Below are 16,210 nucleotides of genomic sequence, written 5' to 3' on the forward strand. Positions count from 1 at the left end.
AATGTCCGTACTCAAGCAAAAAAATCATCGTTTAACTAGAAAAAAACAGAGGCAGTTCCCATTCCATGTATGTGCCATGCCACGCCAGCCAGGCCTGTGCTCTGGAAGTCACCATGGCTGCCCTGGAGGAGGGCAGAGGCTGGGAATGTTTGTTCCTTGATCTGGGGGATGCTGTGTTTAGTCCATGCAAGTCCATGAGCTGCACACTTACAATGTAGGTAAATCACATCTTAATAAATTTTCAAAAGTTTAATTAACAAAAAAACCTGGGTCAGGAAGAGTCTGTTTTGGCTGTGGGGCTTCAAATGTTTATCCATCTGTGAGCCTTGGCCTGGGGCTGTCCACACCACTCTTGAAAACATTGGCCTCAGCAGGGAGAACCTTATCCAGACGAGGGGACCCAGGACTGTGCAGCAGGGCTGGGAGTGGGGAAGTGCAGCTTTGAATAGGAGGTTAAGGAAGAATCACCAAGGATTTGGGGCCTGAGCAATCAGAAGTTCAGAGCTGCTGGTTTCTGTGATGGGACAGCCCACTTGGGCAGGCCCAGGAGGTAGGAGCGAAGCTCACTGTGGCTGAGGTAAGACTGATACCTGTTAGGAAGGCAAGAGGAAGCATGGAGGAGGCCAATGGTACCTAAATCTGGGCCCAGAAAAAGAGACTTGGCTGCAGATGTGGCTCTGGGGGCTGCATTGAACACAAGCCACATGTATTAGAGTTCTCCAGAGACACAGAAACAATATTCAGAGAGATTCTAAGAATTTGGCTCACACAATTGTGGAGCTGGCAAGATTGCCAGGCTGAGGTCAGGGAGGGGTGATGTTGCAGCTGAACTCCAAAGGTTTTCAGAGAACTTGGGTCTGTTCTTCTCGAGGCCTCACACCTGCTTCACTCCCAAGAGAAGTAAAAACATGTCCACCCAAATACACGAGTGTTTACAGCAGCAGGACTTATAACAACAGAAAAGTAGAAACAGCCCAACTGTCCTCCAATGACGAATGAATAGATAAAATGTGGTCTATCCAGCCCTGGCTGGGTGGCTCAGTCGGTTGGAGCATCACCCCATACACCAAAGGTTGTGGGTTTGATTCCTGGTCACTAACATACCTAGGTTTCATGTTCAATCCCCAGTCCAGCATGAATGAAAGACCTCTCTCTCTCCCTAAAATCAATAAAAACATATATTGGGTGAGGACTTTAAAAAGGGTGGTATGTCCATAAAATGGAATATTATTTGGCCACAAAAAGAAATGAAGTACTGCTACACACTACAACATGGATAAATCTCAAAAACATTATGCTAAGTAGAATATGCCAATAAGGGGGGAATATGCTAATTGACCGCCCCACCCTCAAAGATGGCGGCGCCCACAGCCAATAAGGAAGGAATATGCTAATTGACTTCCACGCCCTCAAAGATGGTGGTGCCCACAGCCACAAGATGGCAGCGCCCAGTCCCCTCAGCCCCACCGGGGTGGCAGGCAGGCAGCAAGGCCGGGCCCACCCCAGGCAGGCCTGGCTGCTCTGCGCGCCTGCCTCCAGAGTCCCCCAGTCTCCTCAGCCCCCCAGCTGCCCAGGGCCGGCCTGAGGTGCAGGAAAGCCTCGATGGTGGCTGCCCAGCCACCCAGGGCCTCCTGAGGCTCAGGTAATCAGGGCCAGCCGAGGCTTGTGCTGTAGGCAGTGGCAGCAACAGAGGTGTGATGGGGGCGTCACCTCCCCCTGATTGCCGGGTCGCCTCCTGCCCCTGAGGGCTCCCGGACTGTGAGAGGGGGCAGGCTGGGCTAAGGAACGCCCCCTCCAGTGCATGAATTTTCATGCACCGGGCCTCTAGTAGATATATATGCATAAAGAATTAAAATGTCAATGAATAAGTACCTATCAATAATAACCTTAAATGCAAATGGATTAAATATGCCAATCAAAAAACATAGGGTAGCTGAATAGATAAGAAAACATGACCCAATTATATGCTGTCTACAAGAGATCCATCTCAGGACAGAAGACTCACACAGGATGAGAGTGAAGGGATAGAAAAACATTTTCCATGCAAATGGAAATTCAAAAAAAAAAGGAGGGGATTATTCTAAAGGAAAAATTCCTGAAGAGACATAATAATATCAAATGCAATATGTAACCCTTGGCTGGATTCTGATTCAAAAGCCTTAGCCGTGAAAAAGTCCTTAGGACAATTGGGGAAACTTAAATATGGACCAGATAGGCCTAGTTGGTTTGGCTCAGTGGATAGAGCATCAGCCTGCAGACTGAAGGGTCCTGAGTTTGATTCTGGTCAAGGGCACATGCCCAGGTTGCAGGCTTATCCCCAGTAGAGGAGCATGCAGGAGGCAGCCAATTAATGAATCTCTCTCAACGATGATGTTTCTATCTCTCTCCCCTCTCCCTTCCTCTCTGAAATCAATAAAAATATATTGAAAAAGGTTTTAAATAAATAAATAAATAAATATGGACCAGAATTAGATGATGCTTTTTAATTATTATTGATTTTCCTATAGATAGGAAGAGATAATCCATGTAAGAGAATGTGCATCTTCTTAAGAGATGTCTGCTGGCACATTTAGGAGTGACAAGTCCTCAGAGCCTTCAGGGGTCTTGGTGGGGAGAGGTGGATGTGGAGACACTGACATCCATGTGGACAGTTATGGAGCCTTGGTGGACGGTCCATGGGTATTCATTTTACCTTACTTTTAACCTTTCTCTGAGTTTTTAATTTTTTATAACAGAAAGTTTTGAGGGGAAAAACTTTCATGGAAAAAGAAACCAGGTCTTTCTACAAAAGGGTGGAAGCTGTTACTGTGAAGTGGGTTTTGCTAAAGTCACGGCACCTAGCATTTCTGAGAAGTCAGTACAAATGGGGGATGATGGTTTAGCAGTGTGGGAAACTCGGGACATCGGAGTCATACATGCAAATTGCAATTGTGAAAGTCAGGGCTTTGGTGCAGTTCTAAGAAAATGTCATTTTTGATGCACTTCCTTTCATCTTACCTCTCGGATTCTCAGAGGAAGTTCGACCGCATGACCTCAAGGGGCCACAGTGGGGTGGCAGACACAGGGCGTGGAGGAGCCACGCACGTCCTGCCTCAGAGACCACAGGCCTGGGCAGGGCAGGGGCCGAGGGCGAGGCTGTGGCCGATGGCCTTGTGTGGAGAGGACAGCCTCACTGGAAAACACTGAGCCACACAACAGTGTCCCCTCGGGCCACGCCACTCCACACAAGGAGTTTGCGCCGTTGATGAGAGGTGAAGAAGACGAAGTCCATATTAAGTGCAGGTGTGGAGTGGCTAGCATAGTGCCTGGAACACGTGAGTCCTCCTTGTCGCCATGCTTCCCAGGGAGGATCTGAAGAGCTCATTTACAACGGGAAGGACTAACCGACAGGATGGAGTAAGGGAACAAGAGCCCGTCAGCACGCTTCATCTGCATAAGCCCGCAACAGTGTGAAGACAATGTCAGGGGATGAGGCAAGGGCATCCCTAGTGACCCCTCGGGCCTGGCTGCGCCGAGGGCGCGTGGGCAGGGTCAGCTCCTGGCTGCTGTCTTCCAGGGGCAGCGGCAGCCCACAGGGTCTAGATGGGAGAGAAAGGAGCTCCTTGCTCTACTCCCGCCACACTGTGTGCGCTTGTCTCCGCCATGTGCTCGTTTAACTGTGTGAGCACACGTATGTGAACGGGCCGCTCCCTGACCTGGCGGCATCTTTCCCAAACTCTCCTGTCTCCTTGACGCGGGAGCTTCACATGGGAGTTCTGAGCCCCTGGGAGACCGCGCAGAAAAGGCTGTTTTCAGAATGAGGCTTGAAGGTGCAGAACGAGGCTCAGAAACCTCCGCGCCTGTTCTCAGGGAGCCCGGTGGGCTGTGAAAATCCGAGCATGCCCAGGAACAACAGTGGTAGTCACCCTTGCAACAGGGGCCACGGGGAGAGGCCACAGGGGCTTCGTGCGCGGTCCTGTCCATCATGTGATCAGGAGGAGATGAGGCCCACAGAGATGAAACGGCTCCCCCCAGAATGCCCCACAGCTCTGTTCTGTCTGGTTTAATGAAGTCTAGTATGTGCCATCCACATGAAGTGCAGGGGCAGGCCACACGGGTGCTGGAAGTGAGAATAACCCGCCCAGCAGGAGTGAGGGAGCCTGCTTGGGGCTGCCAGTGTTTTCCGTCTTGATCTGGAACATGTTGCCTGGGCATGCACATAGGTAAAGATTCATTGACCTGCACACTTAAAATACATGCATTTCACCGCGTGCAGATCACACCCCGAATTAAAGGAAATAGAAAGCAAATAAAATCCATTATCTCTAAATGGTGTGAGCAAAAACAACATTAACAAGCTGTGGCCAGCACTGAGACACTGGGGGACCTTACCATCCATTCTCAGCCACCCCGAAAGTCATCTTGGCTTTTGTTTGGTTTTCATTTCATGCCTAACCTGTGCGGCTTAAAGCACCAGAGAGCTCTCTCGCTGAGTAAGACCCTGTGTGTGGCCTCGGAGAGCAGTGTTTGGCACAGTCTGCTCAACAGATGGGGAAGAAAAAGCTTCCTAACCCCGGGGGCCGCTGCTGTGTATGGAGGTGACAGCCCCAGCCGGGGGTGCAGATGGAAAGGGGTGCAGATAGAAGGGGATGCAGACGGAAGGAGGTGCAGATGGAAGCGGGTGCAGATGGAAGGGGATGGAAGGGGGTGCAGACGGAAGGAGATGAAAGGGGGTGCAGACGGAAGGAGATGGAAGGGGGTGCAGATAGAAGGGGGTGCAGATGGAAAGGGATGCAGATGGAAAGGGATAGAAGGGGGTGCAGATAGAAGTGGGTGCAGACGGAAAGGGGTGCAGACGGAAAGGGATAGAAGGGGGTGCAGATAGAAGGGGGTGCAGACGGAAAGGGGGTGCAGGTGGAAGGGAAGCGAGAGCATCCAGTGGTGCCTGGGCTTGCCGCATTTCAGTAGGCAGCAGAGTCTAGGACTGCCTCTGGCTCACAGATCCACCCCATGGCCCAGCTATGCTTTTGTTACCCTTCATTGACACAAGTCAATACAATACATGATTGTCTTCTCATGTAAAACATGAAAATATTACAAACAGGGCTAAGATCCCATCTGCCCATCATTCCAGTCCCGGTCCCCATTTGCCTGGCGGGAGGAGTCGTGGTCATCACACTGTCCTTTCAGATTCCTCCTGCCTCACATCCTCAGGCCTTTTCCTGTAAGGCTCAGGGCCCAGGGGTCCTCAAACTACGGCCCGCGGGCCACATGCGGCCTGCCGAGGACATTTATCTGGCCCGCCGGGTAAATGTCCTGTCCTGCTTAGCAGCCGACTCGTCCTGGGCCCACAGTGCACATAGGAATTTGTTCATAGTTGTTTTTTTTAAACTATAGTCCTGCCCTCCAACGGTCTGAGGGACAGTGAACTGGCCCCCTGTTTAAAAAGTTTGAGGACCCCTGGCTCAGGCTATAAACTACCTTCCCCCTCAACTATCTGTGTGTTCGCATTGCCCCAGGTCCCCGCCAGCACGTGGTATCATCCAGCGGCACGGCTGCCAACCCGATGGGTGAAGAGTCTTTGTTTATGTTGTCCAAGTTGTCTTTTCTGATCATTGATGAAAATGCATTGATCTCGTAGGTTTCCTGACCATTTGCATTCCTCTCCTCTGCTCACCACCATCCACATTGCCTGTGCTGCCTGTGCTTCCCTCCCCGCTCCGCCCAGGGCTCCCCGGATGCCTTCCTCCTCCCTCCCCCCCCCCCCATTCCTTCCACCCCTCAGGCTTCCCACAGGCCGCAGGCTTTCTGTGACGCTGAGTTTGTCTCACTCCAGCCTCCCCCTGCAGAGGTTTCACTGGGGCTGGGAAACACAGACTTATAATGTAATGAGCAATCCAGAACTAATCATCCATATCATCTATTGAGAACTTACTGTGTGCCAAGGACTTGCTCTAAGAATGTAACTGTGAACTCATTTCATAACAACCTGTGAGACAGGTACTGTTTTTATAGCCATTTTACAGAGAGAAAATGGAGGCACAGAGAAGGTAAATAAGTTGCCACCAGGCTTCCCACTGGTAAGTAGCAGAACCAAGATTCAAACCTAGGCTGAACAGCTCTACTGTCAGCCTCCTGAGTGCTTTGATAGCCAGGGGTGAGGGTAGGGCTCAGGAAGCACAAAACGGACACGTCACCGGGCCAGGCAGTCAGGACTGGCTTCCCAGAGGAGGTGGCACACCGACTGAAGCGGGAACAGAGGAGATTTCTAGGTTATAACATATGACAAGTTGTTCAGGAGGAGGGATGGGCCTGAGCATGCTCGGGGAATGGAGAGCTGACCCCTGTCTGCAGCCTGGGTGAGTGACTGGAGCAGGAGATGGCGTCCAGCGACGGGCCAGCACCAGGTCTGGGCCCCACCGGAGCTTAGACCTCATCCCAAGGCCGGCCGACCTTCCCCTGCTCGTCATGCCCCTGTGGCAGCAGAGGACAGTGGGGGTCAGGAGACAGCACCAGGGAACTCCTGGAGTGTCAGGCCAAGGCACCCTCCTCGGCCAAGACACTGCGCAGGCGTGGGAGGGGAGGCTGCTGCTGGTTTACATCCTGCAGGTTGGGGGGAAAACCCAGGAAGTGCAGGTCGGGCACTAATCAAATCTCAGGCTAATAATAAACAGCCTGAGTGATGAGCGGCCTGAGTCAGGCAGCGAGGCGCTGGGTCCCAGTGGCCAGGAGGAGCGTGTGAGCAGCTGGGAGGCAGGTGAGTGGTGCAGGGAGGGCTTGGCCTGGGGCACTTCATGGGGTTCCGTGGGGTTCGGTGGGCACGGCACCCACAGCAGGTAAGCTGACTCTGGCAGTGCTCTCTCCGCTCCCCCCCCCCCAAAAGCCCCGACATGGGCAGAGCCCTGAGTCTGGAGGTTTTGGAGGTTTGTGCCTGGCATTGCCCGAGAGCCGAGAGGTGGAAGGTCAGGAGCTCCCTCTGTGACCCCCACCCCACGCTGGCCCCTGGACTCAGCATCAGGTTGATCGGGACATTTTAAAATATTCCATGTGAAGTTGACATTGATGCCAAAGCAGAGGAGAGTCTGACTCTAGACTCTAGCCCCCTCCTGCAGCACCATCTTACACACTCAGCATCCAGCCGACTTCTTCACCTCCTTTCCCTGCGGTCCCACTGGATCATGTTAAAGCACATGTTCTTTGATTTGTAGATTCCTCAGGGTCTATCTCTTAAAACAAAAACTCTTTATAAAAACAAAGCCCCAAAACTGAACCATCCCTCATACCATGACCACTTCTGAAAAGAATGGTTCCTTCGTCACCAAATAGCCAATGTTCACGTTCCCGACCGTCCTAGCCATGATTTGTTCAAATCAGGGTCCAAACTCAACCTACATTGCCCATGTTGTTGTAGGTTTTAGTCTAGAGAGTTCCCTCTGTCTCACTATTTGTTTCCTGGCTCTTCATTTCTTGAGGAAACTGGGTTGTTTATCCTGCAGGGTTTTCATCAGGGCAGGTTTAAACGTTTGTCCGCCCCTGCGGCTCCGGATCCATCACCCTGCGGAGGGATCACAGGCCGGATCTCAGGGGGTCAAGCCCTGGGTAGCACCGCCTGGGTCTGACGCTGCCCCCTGCTGCAAAGTGCTCTTTAACCCAGTGTTTCTCACTTCTTGCTATCGCACCTGTTACCGGGCCAAGCCCGCCAGCAAGCCGGCAGGAGGCCCTGTGATCACCCCTCCTCTGCTCCCTGGGGTCAGAGTCGGGAGGGCCTAGGGGGCGGCCCGGGCACAGACAGGCACGCAAGAGGCGTCATCCTTCTGCCCATGCCCACGGAGCTTCTTTCTCAGGCCTCTGTCTGCCCAGCAAGGGTCAGTCTTGGGTTATCCGACCTCTCTTGAGGCCGATGATAGCTCAGGGCTTTGATGGAGGTCTGGGTGGTGCTGGAGTTGGGAGCAGGGGTGGCATTCCTCTGGCCAATTGGGTGTTTTGAAGCCCTCGGAGGCTGCCAGGTGCTGGCTAAAACGCTGTGTCCCCGGGGACTGGTGTGGGTGCATCTCTCTCCCTCTCCCTCCCCAAATAAGGGGACGGCTAGGTGTCTTTCTTTTTTAATGTTGTTTGATTCTCTTGTTTTTTCAATTTGCTGGTTGAATACATGGTCACATGTTGGAAGACCAGAAATGATGAAAAGGTGTATAATAAAGTCTTCCTTCCCTCTGTGACTCCAGCTGCCCAGCTCTGGCTTCCCCACAAGAAACAGCGAGATTGGTACATAATTTACATGCCCTAAGTTCACTTGTTTAAAGTGTATAATTCAGTTTTTTAAGAATATAACCATTACTATAATCTAATTTAAGAATATTTTCATCATCCTAAAAAGAAACCTTGTCACTCCTCATGTCTTTCCACCCTAATCTACTTTTTATCTCTAAATATTTACCTACTTCAAACATTTTATAAAAATGAAGTGTGGTGATTTGTGACTGGCTTCTACTTAGCATAATGTCTTTGAGATTTATCCATGTTGTAGTGTGGAGCAGTACTTCATTTCTTTTTTTTTTTTTTAATATATTTTATTGATATTTTACAGAGAGGAAGGGAGAGGGATAGAGAGCTAGAAACATCGATGAGAGAGAAACATCGATCAGCTGCCTCCTGCACACCTCCCACTGAGGATGTGCCCGCAACCAAGGTACATGCCCTTGACCGGAATCGAACCCGGGACCCTTCAGTCCGCAGGCCGACGCTCTTTCCACTGAGCCAAACCGGTTTCGGCTACTTCATTTCTTTTTGTGGCCAAATAATATTCCATTTTATGGACATACCACCCTTTTTAAAGTCCTCACCCAATATATGTTTTTATTGATTTTAGGGAGAGAGAGAGAGAGAGAGAGAGATTAGTTGCCTCTCATACAGGCTGGACTGCAAATTGAACCCACAAACTTTTGGTGTATGGGGTGATGCTCCAACCGACTGAGCCACCCAGCCAGGGCTGGATAGACCACATTTTATCTATTCATTCGTCATTGGAGGACAGTTGGGCTGTTTCTACTTTTCCGTTGTTATGAGTCCTGCTGCTGTAAACACTCATGTAACGTACGTGGGGGGACGTGTTTTCACTTCTCTTGGGAATGGAATTGTTGGGTCACATGGCAAGTCTGATTTAAATTTTAAGGAATTGCCACACTGCTTTCCAAAGTGGCTTCACTGTTTTATAATCTCACTTAATACATGAGGTTCCACTTTCTCAGTCCTCGCCAGGCCTTGGCATTGTCTCTTTTCCGTTATAGCCAGCCCCGTCGGTATTTCTGTGGGTTTTAATTAGTGTTTCCCTAATGAAAACAGTGCTGAGCATCTTTTCATGTGCTTACTAGCCATTCACATGTCTTTTTGGGAAAAAAAAATGTTTATTTAGCTCCTTCATCCATTTTTAAATTGGGTCATTTTGCTACCAGACACCAGGGGTTCCCACTTGGCTCTATGAGAAACGAGACCTGGCTGTCCTTAGGTAGTTTCATTTACTCACAGCCACTTGAGGCCGGATTCACACCCACGGCTCTGCCTGTGGGAAGGGAGGCTCAGCCATGGCTTACCTGCACTATTTGGTCAATTGCACGTTGATTTCTTCTTTGCAGTTGGTTACACTTATCAGGTTGGGTTCCTGTCAAGCTTCTGTTCACAGCTGGTCTGCAAACTACTGCATGTTAACATTCAGCAAGAATAGCATTTAGTGAAAATGGCCCAGACCTCAAGGCCCTTGTCTATCTAACAGTCCCCCCTGAGATTTTACATCCTCACTCTTGCGGGAATGGGACGAGGGTCATACTTCTGTTTTTCGTTTTTCAGTGAAGGCTAGTATTTTATTTTATTTTTTAAAATCTGTATTGTTGAGAATATTACAGATGTCTCCCTTCTTTCACACCCATTGCCCCTTCCACCCTGTTCTCCCTGCCCCAGGCCGTCACCACCCTATTGTCTGTGTCCATAGGTAATGCATAGATGCATATAAGATCTTTGGTTAATCTCTTCCCACCCCCTCTCCCTCCTTGCTCTGAGATTCGTCAGTCTGTTCTATGTTTCCATGCCTCTGATTCTATTTTATTTATCAGTTTATTTTGTTCATTAGATTCCTTGTTCGTTCATTTTGATTTTTTAGATTCAGTTGTTGATAGATATGTATTTATTGCCATTTTATGGTTCATATTTTTCATCTTTTTCTTCTTCTCCTTCTCCTTCTCTTCCTCCTCCTCCTCTTCCCTCTTCTTCCTAACTGCTTTTCTCTTGCTGCTTTTAAGATTCTCTCTTTGTCTTTAACCCTTGGCATTTTAATTATGATGTGTCTTGTGTGGGCCTCTTTGGGTTCATCTTGTTTGGGACTCTCTGCGCTTCCTGGACTTGTAAGTCTATTTCTTTCACCAGGTGGGGGAAGTTTTCTGTCATTATTTCTTCAAAGAGGTTTTCAATATCTTGCTCTCTCTCTTCTCCTTCTGGCACCCCCATAATGCGAATGTTGGTATGCTTGAAGTTGTCCCAGAGGCTCTTTACACTATGTTTAAATGTTTGGATTCTTCTTTCTTTTTGCTCTTCTGATTGGGTGTTTTTTGCTTCCTCATATTCCAAATCGTTGATTTGATTCTCAGAATCCTCTACTCTATTGTTGAATCCCTATAAATTATTCTTTTTTAAGTTAGCATATGCTTAATTTCTGACCGGTCTGTTTTCAGGTCTTTGACATTCTCACTAAGGTTCTTGAAATTCTCACCAAGATCCTTGAAATTCTTATTAAGTCCCTTAAAGCTCTCATTAAGATTGTTGAGCATCCTTATAACCATTGTTTTGAACCCTGTATCTAGAAGTTTGCTTGCTTCCATTTCATTTAATTCTTTTTCTGAAGATTTCTTCTGTTCTTTCATTTGTGACATGTTTCTTTGTCTCCACATTTTGGCTGCTTCCCTGTGCTTGTCTCTATCCATTAGATAGAGCTTGTATGTCTTTTGGAATTAGTAGAGTGACCTTGTGTAGTAGGTGTCCTGTAGGGCCGAGTGGCTCAGCCTCTCCAGTCACCTAAGCTGGGCACTCTAGGTGCATCCTTGTATGGGATGGGTGCACAGCCTTGTTGTAGTTGAGCCTTGATTGCTGTTGGCCTCACTGGGAGGAATTGACCTCCAGGCCAATTGGCTGTGAGGACCAGCTCCGACTACATCAAAAGAGCTGCTGTGCAGGAGATACCCCTATGAAGCAGGACTTGTTCAGTGGGGCTTTGGTGCTCACTGAATCTATCCCTTGAGTGTGTCACTTGTGGATGTATAGAGTTGTAATCTGGTGAGGTCTGAAGCAGTCCACTGGGTGCACTGGCTCTGGGGCCTCCAAAGAGGTGCAAAGTCAGCCACTGCCTGGGGCCATCCAGCAGGAACTACAGAGAAAACTGCAGATGGCTGCTACTTGTGATAGGCTTAAAAGTGCCCAGGTGAGGCCAAGCTGCCTTGGGCCTCTTACTGATATGTATGGGGCATGCTGAGTCCAGCTGCTTGAGATATTTTATGAAAGTCTGAAGCCTAAGCCAGGACAGGCCATTCATATGGAAAAGCTGCTGAAAACAGGTTGGGTGGGGCTGCAAATTGGATGAGGCAGAGGTCTCAGGGAATCACCAGGGTAGAGCAAACAGTGTGAGCCAGGCTGGTGGAAACTCAGATATGATTCCCAGTAAGCTCTGTGATGGAGAGGTCTCAGCACAGGAACAATGACCTCTGTTTGGAAGAAAGCCACCCCTAAGTTCTTGCTGTGATGCCAGACAATCCAATTCCTCCCCATATGTCCCTGGATCCCCCCAAGCCGTTGTCTCAGTACTGGAGCTCAGAGGGAGCAAGTCCATATAAGTTTGTGTGCTGGCCCTTTAAGAGGAACTGCCTGGGTTTTCAGTAGCCTCCACGTCACTCAGCCACAATCTCCACTGGGTTTTACACCCTGAAGTTATGGGGCTTCTTTTCCCAGCTCTGGAACCCTAGGCTGGGGGTCTTAGGTGTGTATGGGACCCCTTGATCCTCATGGGCGGTCTCTGCAGCCAAGATATCCCTCCCGATTAAAAACATGCCACTCGTGGGTGTCAGACCAGCCTGTCCTACGCCTCTGCCCCTCCTACCAGTCTCAATGTGCTTCCTTCTTTACTTTTCTAGTTGTAGAACTTCCATTCAGCCAGAGTTCAGGCAGTTCTGAATGGTGGTTGTTCTGTATTTCAGTTGTAATTTTGATGTGGTTGTGGGAGACGGCGAGTACAGCCATTGACTTACACATCTTGGTTCTCCTTTGATGGTCACACTTCTGTAACTGCTTCTGCTGAACTTGAAGTATGTCTTTGAGTTAGAGGGGTGAGATTCTCTGGCTGCCTGACTTGTGGGAATCTTGGGTCCCCTAGGTTCTGGGGCTCCTGAGAACAGGAGTGTGCAGAGAGCACGACTCTGACAGGAGCCATGAGCCATAAGAGGGGAGGCAGAAGCAGGGAAAAATCAAGGAGACCGAGACCCTGCCCTCAAAACTCTCACAGGTGGCCAGAGTGACCGCCTCCTGAGGACAGAGATGCCAGCAAGGGTGGGAAGGAGGAGCTGTCCTATTTGAGCCTCTTCCCATGTGACCCAGGACACCAGCCCTGGTTTCTGTTCAGGACTCAGAGCGAGCTTCTAGGTCTATCGCGCTCCAGGCCTTTGGAGGACAGGCGGGATCTGGGCAGGAAGTGGCTCTGCAGAAAGGGGGGCCGTGGACGAAGCACAGCAGTCCCGGGGGAGGATACCAGCTGGGACAGTGCTACACAGTAGCCAGCCAGTGTCCCGAGGTTCCTCAGGCACAGTGATGCCTCCATGTGGTGAGCAGAGAGCTGCAGCTCGTATGGCACTTTGGCCTCGGGGGGAGGGTAGCTCGGGAAGTGGTCCAGACCCTGCCCTTCGCACCTGGGACAGTGCCCCACAGAGAAGGCCTGTGACGGCAGGAGGCACCCCCGGAGCACAAGCTGTGTGTGTGTGAGCATGTGAGCATGTGTGAGTATGTGAGTGTGAGTGTGCGAGAGTGTGTGTGAGTGTGTTTGTGAGCGTGTGAGTATGTGTGAGTGTGTGAGTGTGAGTGTGCAAGAGTGTGTGTGAGCGTGTGAGTGTGTGTGCGTGTGCGTGTGAGTGTGTGTGTTAGTGTGAGAGTGTGTGTGAGAGTGTGTGAGCGTGTGTGTGAACACGCGAACACTTACACAGAGGAGGAAGGTGAGGCCAAACAGGTGAGGCCACGCTGTCCAGGCCACATGGCACGAGGCCCTCTGTGACAGACACCCTGTTGGACACCAGCCCAACTGGCCTGCGGCACAGCAGCAGCTCAGATCCTGCAGCCCTTCAGAAAGCCAGGACATGGAGGAAGCCCCACTCACACGCACCCTCTTTGTCCCCCAACCCACTGCCCAGGGGGCACTGGGAGGAGCCTTAAGCTGAGCAGGTCCCCTCAGTCTCTACAACCCATAGGCTCCCTCCTTCACAGACGCTCCTCCACCCCTTGTTCCCAGATTGGAAACATTGCGGGCTCAAGACTGAATGTGATGACAGGAAATGGCTAGGGCGCAGGTTGTGATGAAACAGGAGGGGAGGGTGAGGAGAATCAGCGATGCCACAAGGGGCTGCTCACAGGTGTGCCTGGTTTCACAGCGTGGCCCACCTGCCACCGTCCAGAACCCCCCTGCCAGAGGAAGGTCCTGGTAGTGTGGCCTCCTCGACCCTGCCTCCCTCCAGCTCCCACCTCCGTGCAGTGTCTGCTCCTGCACCCTGCATGCGCCCCTACGGGAATCCAACCGTGACCTCCTGGCTCCTAGGTCGGCACTCAGCCACTGAGTGATGCCGCCGGGCTCCTCTGCTTTCTCACAGTGCTTCTTTCTTCATTATGTAAAAGCACCTACACATTCATAGGTTGGAACTTTCCCCCTTCTTGTAGAAAGGAAGGAAGAAGGAAGGGAGAAAGGAAGGAGGGGGGGAGGAGGGGAGGGAGGGAGGAGCGTATGAACCATGCTGTTATAACAATACCTTGTTTTGTTTTTGCTTTCTTTCTACTTAGTATATCTTAGAGTTCTTTCCATAGTAATATATAAAGAGCCTTCTTCTTCCTTTTTTTAAAAAAAATCTTCACCTGAGGATATGTTTTTTATTGATTTTTAAAAAGAGAGGAAGAGACAGAGAGAGAGAGAGAAACATCGATCGGTTGCCTCCTGTGCGTGCCCCGACTGGGAATCGAACCCAGAACCTAGCCCTGTGCTCTGACCTGGAATGAAACCTGCAGCCTTTGGGTGTGTGGGACAATGCTGCAGCACCTGCGCCGCCACCATCCCCTTCTGCAGCTGTGTGGCACCCAATGTGTGGCTTCCTGCATCTCCTCATCACCCGCACTGACCGGCATGGGGCTAGTTCCAACCTTCTACTTTACAAATATTTCTGCACTGATTTTATCATGTGTGCTTTGGGATAAATGCCAGAGTTTAGTCACTGTTACTGAGGGATACATCAGTAATTTTGACAAACGTTGCCACGTGGCCCTTCCTGAGGGCTGCCCTCTTCCCCTCCTGCATGACCAATGAGAGTGCCTGCGCTGTGTGGCCTTGCCAATGGGTGTGATTAAGCTTCTGTATGCTTAGTCCTCTCCCAGGGGAAGATAGTGTCAGTGTCGTTTGAACTTGCCCATCTCTAGACCAGGCATCTTCATGCTGTTTTTCTTGTCTGTGAATTGTCTGTTCAATGCCTTTGCCCAATTTTCTGTCGGTGGCTGATCTTTTCCTTTCTGTCAGTGTTTAGCTATGAGTTACAAGTGTTTTGTTCCCATTTTTCATTTCTCTGGGCTTTCTTTAGGTGTTTTTTGTCATGCAGAAGTTTTTTGTTTGTGTCTATTTTATCAATCTTTTCTTTTATAGATTTTGGATTTTGTGTCATAGCTAAAAAGGCCTTTCAAAATAATTTTATCCTTTTTTCATATTTAAATCTACAGGCTTTTTTTTTTTTTTAAGTAGGAGACAATTATTTTCTGTGCTGGTTTTTGGCCCACTTTGTCTGTATCAAGAATCCTTTCCCCTAAGTTTTGAAAGCAGAAGCCAGGCCTCAGCTGGTGTGGCTCTGTGGATAGAGGGTCCCGGGTTAGATTCCAATCAAGGGCATCCACCTTGGTTGTGGACTCCATCCCTGGCCCGGGTTGGGGGCGTGTGCAGGAGGCAACCAATTGATGTGTCTCTATTACATCGATGCTTCTCTCTCTCTCTCTCTCTCTCTCTCTCTCCCTCTGTCTCCTCACCTCCCCTCCACTCTCTCTGGAAATCAATGGAAAAATACCTGCAGGTGAGGATTAACAAAAACGAAAGCAGAAGCCAAGATTTCTGCCCCCCCTCCCGCCCCTACCAGGACACCCCTCCCCTTAGTTCTATGTGAGTGAAGGAACTGTAAGCTGCAAGGGAACAGAATAAAACTCAGATATTATCCCGCCCAGTGACCTTACAGGGCAAGGACCACGGCCGCTTTCTAGTCCACAGTCTCACTGAGGACGGCTGTGTGCAAGGCGTTCGGTCATTTGTGAGCATGTACCCAGGACCTGCTCTGTGTCTGGTGCAGTGAAGGCACTGGATTCAGAGATGAATGAAACAATGTAAGGAGGCAGAAGGGCTCCACCCTCAGATACCACATTATAAAACAGGAAACACCACGGGGTTGAGGTACTCAGGCCCCACAACCATCCAGAAAGGCCCTGGGAGATAGCTCAGGGGAGAGGCAGGGGACACAGCAGTGGGGCTAGTGTCTTTGGAAGATTCTGATGCTTGAGCTACCAGCTGAGGTCTAGGAGCAGCTCCCAGCCTGGAGCACTGACCGGATGTCACACACATGACTATAAATAATCGCTTTATTTGCGACACTTACGTCAGAATGTAACTGCCGCTTGCTTGGCAATCAAGTCTTGGGCCAGTGGCAACTCAAGCGCATGCACGTCCTTGAGAGCCTTTCTCTGCCAGGCAGCCTTCCCCAGGAGGCTGTGCTGTGAGGCAGGGCTTCCCCACGGGCCTCACTGGCTGGTCACTGAACAGTGGCCAACAGGCAAAAATCACACCAGGCAGAACACTAAGAAAGTGACCTGACTGGTTCTCACAAGACCTGGTTAGTTCTGGCTGGAGATCCGGCAAGGGCGACACCACTCGAGGGTCTCTGGAAGTTCATCTGGGGCTGGGGTGGGGGCTGGCGGGGGC

At 50.3% G+C, this 16,210-nt stretch overlaps 1 protein-coding gene across 1 annotated transcript in view; it reads left to right on the forward strand.

Annotated features, from left to right (window-relative positions):
- The first annotated feature begins 6,592 nt into the window (after window positions 1-6,592).
- TNFRSF13B (TNF receptor superfamily member 13B) overlaps window positions 6,593-16,210 on the forward strand; it is a 51,749-nt gene continuing 42,131 nt past the window's right edge. Inside the window, exon 1 of the mRNA XM_080679233.1 lies at window positions 6,593-6,736. The gene's annotated coding sequence lies outside the window, so the exon portion shown is untranslated. The remainder of the gene's footprint in view (window positions 6,737-16,210) is intronic.

The sequence above is a fragment of the Plecotus auritus genome (assembly GCF_963455305.1).
Source record: "Plecotus auritus genome assembly, chromosome: 7".
Classification (NCBI taxonomy): domain Eukaryota; kingdom Metazoa; phylum Chordata; class Mammalia; order Chiroptera; family Vespertilionidae; genus Plecotus; species Plecotus auritus.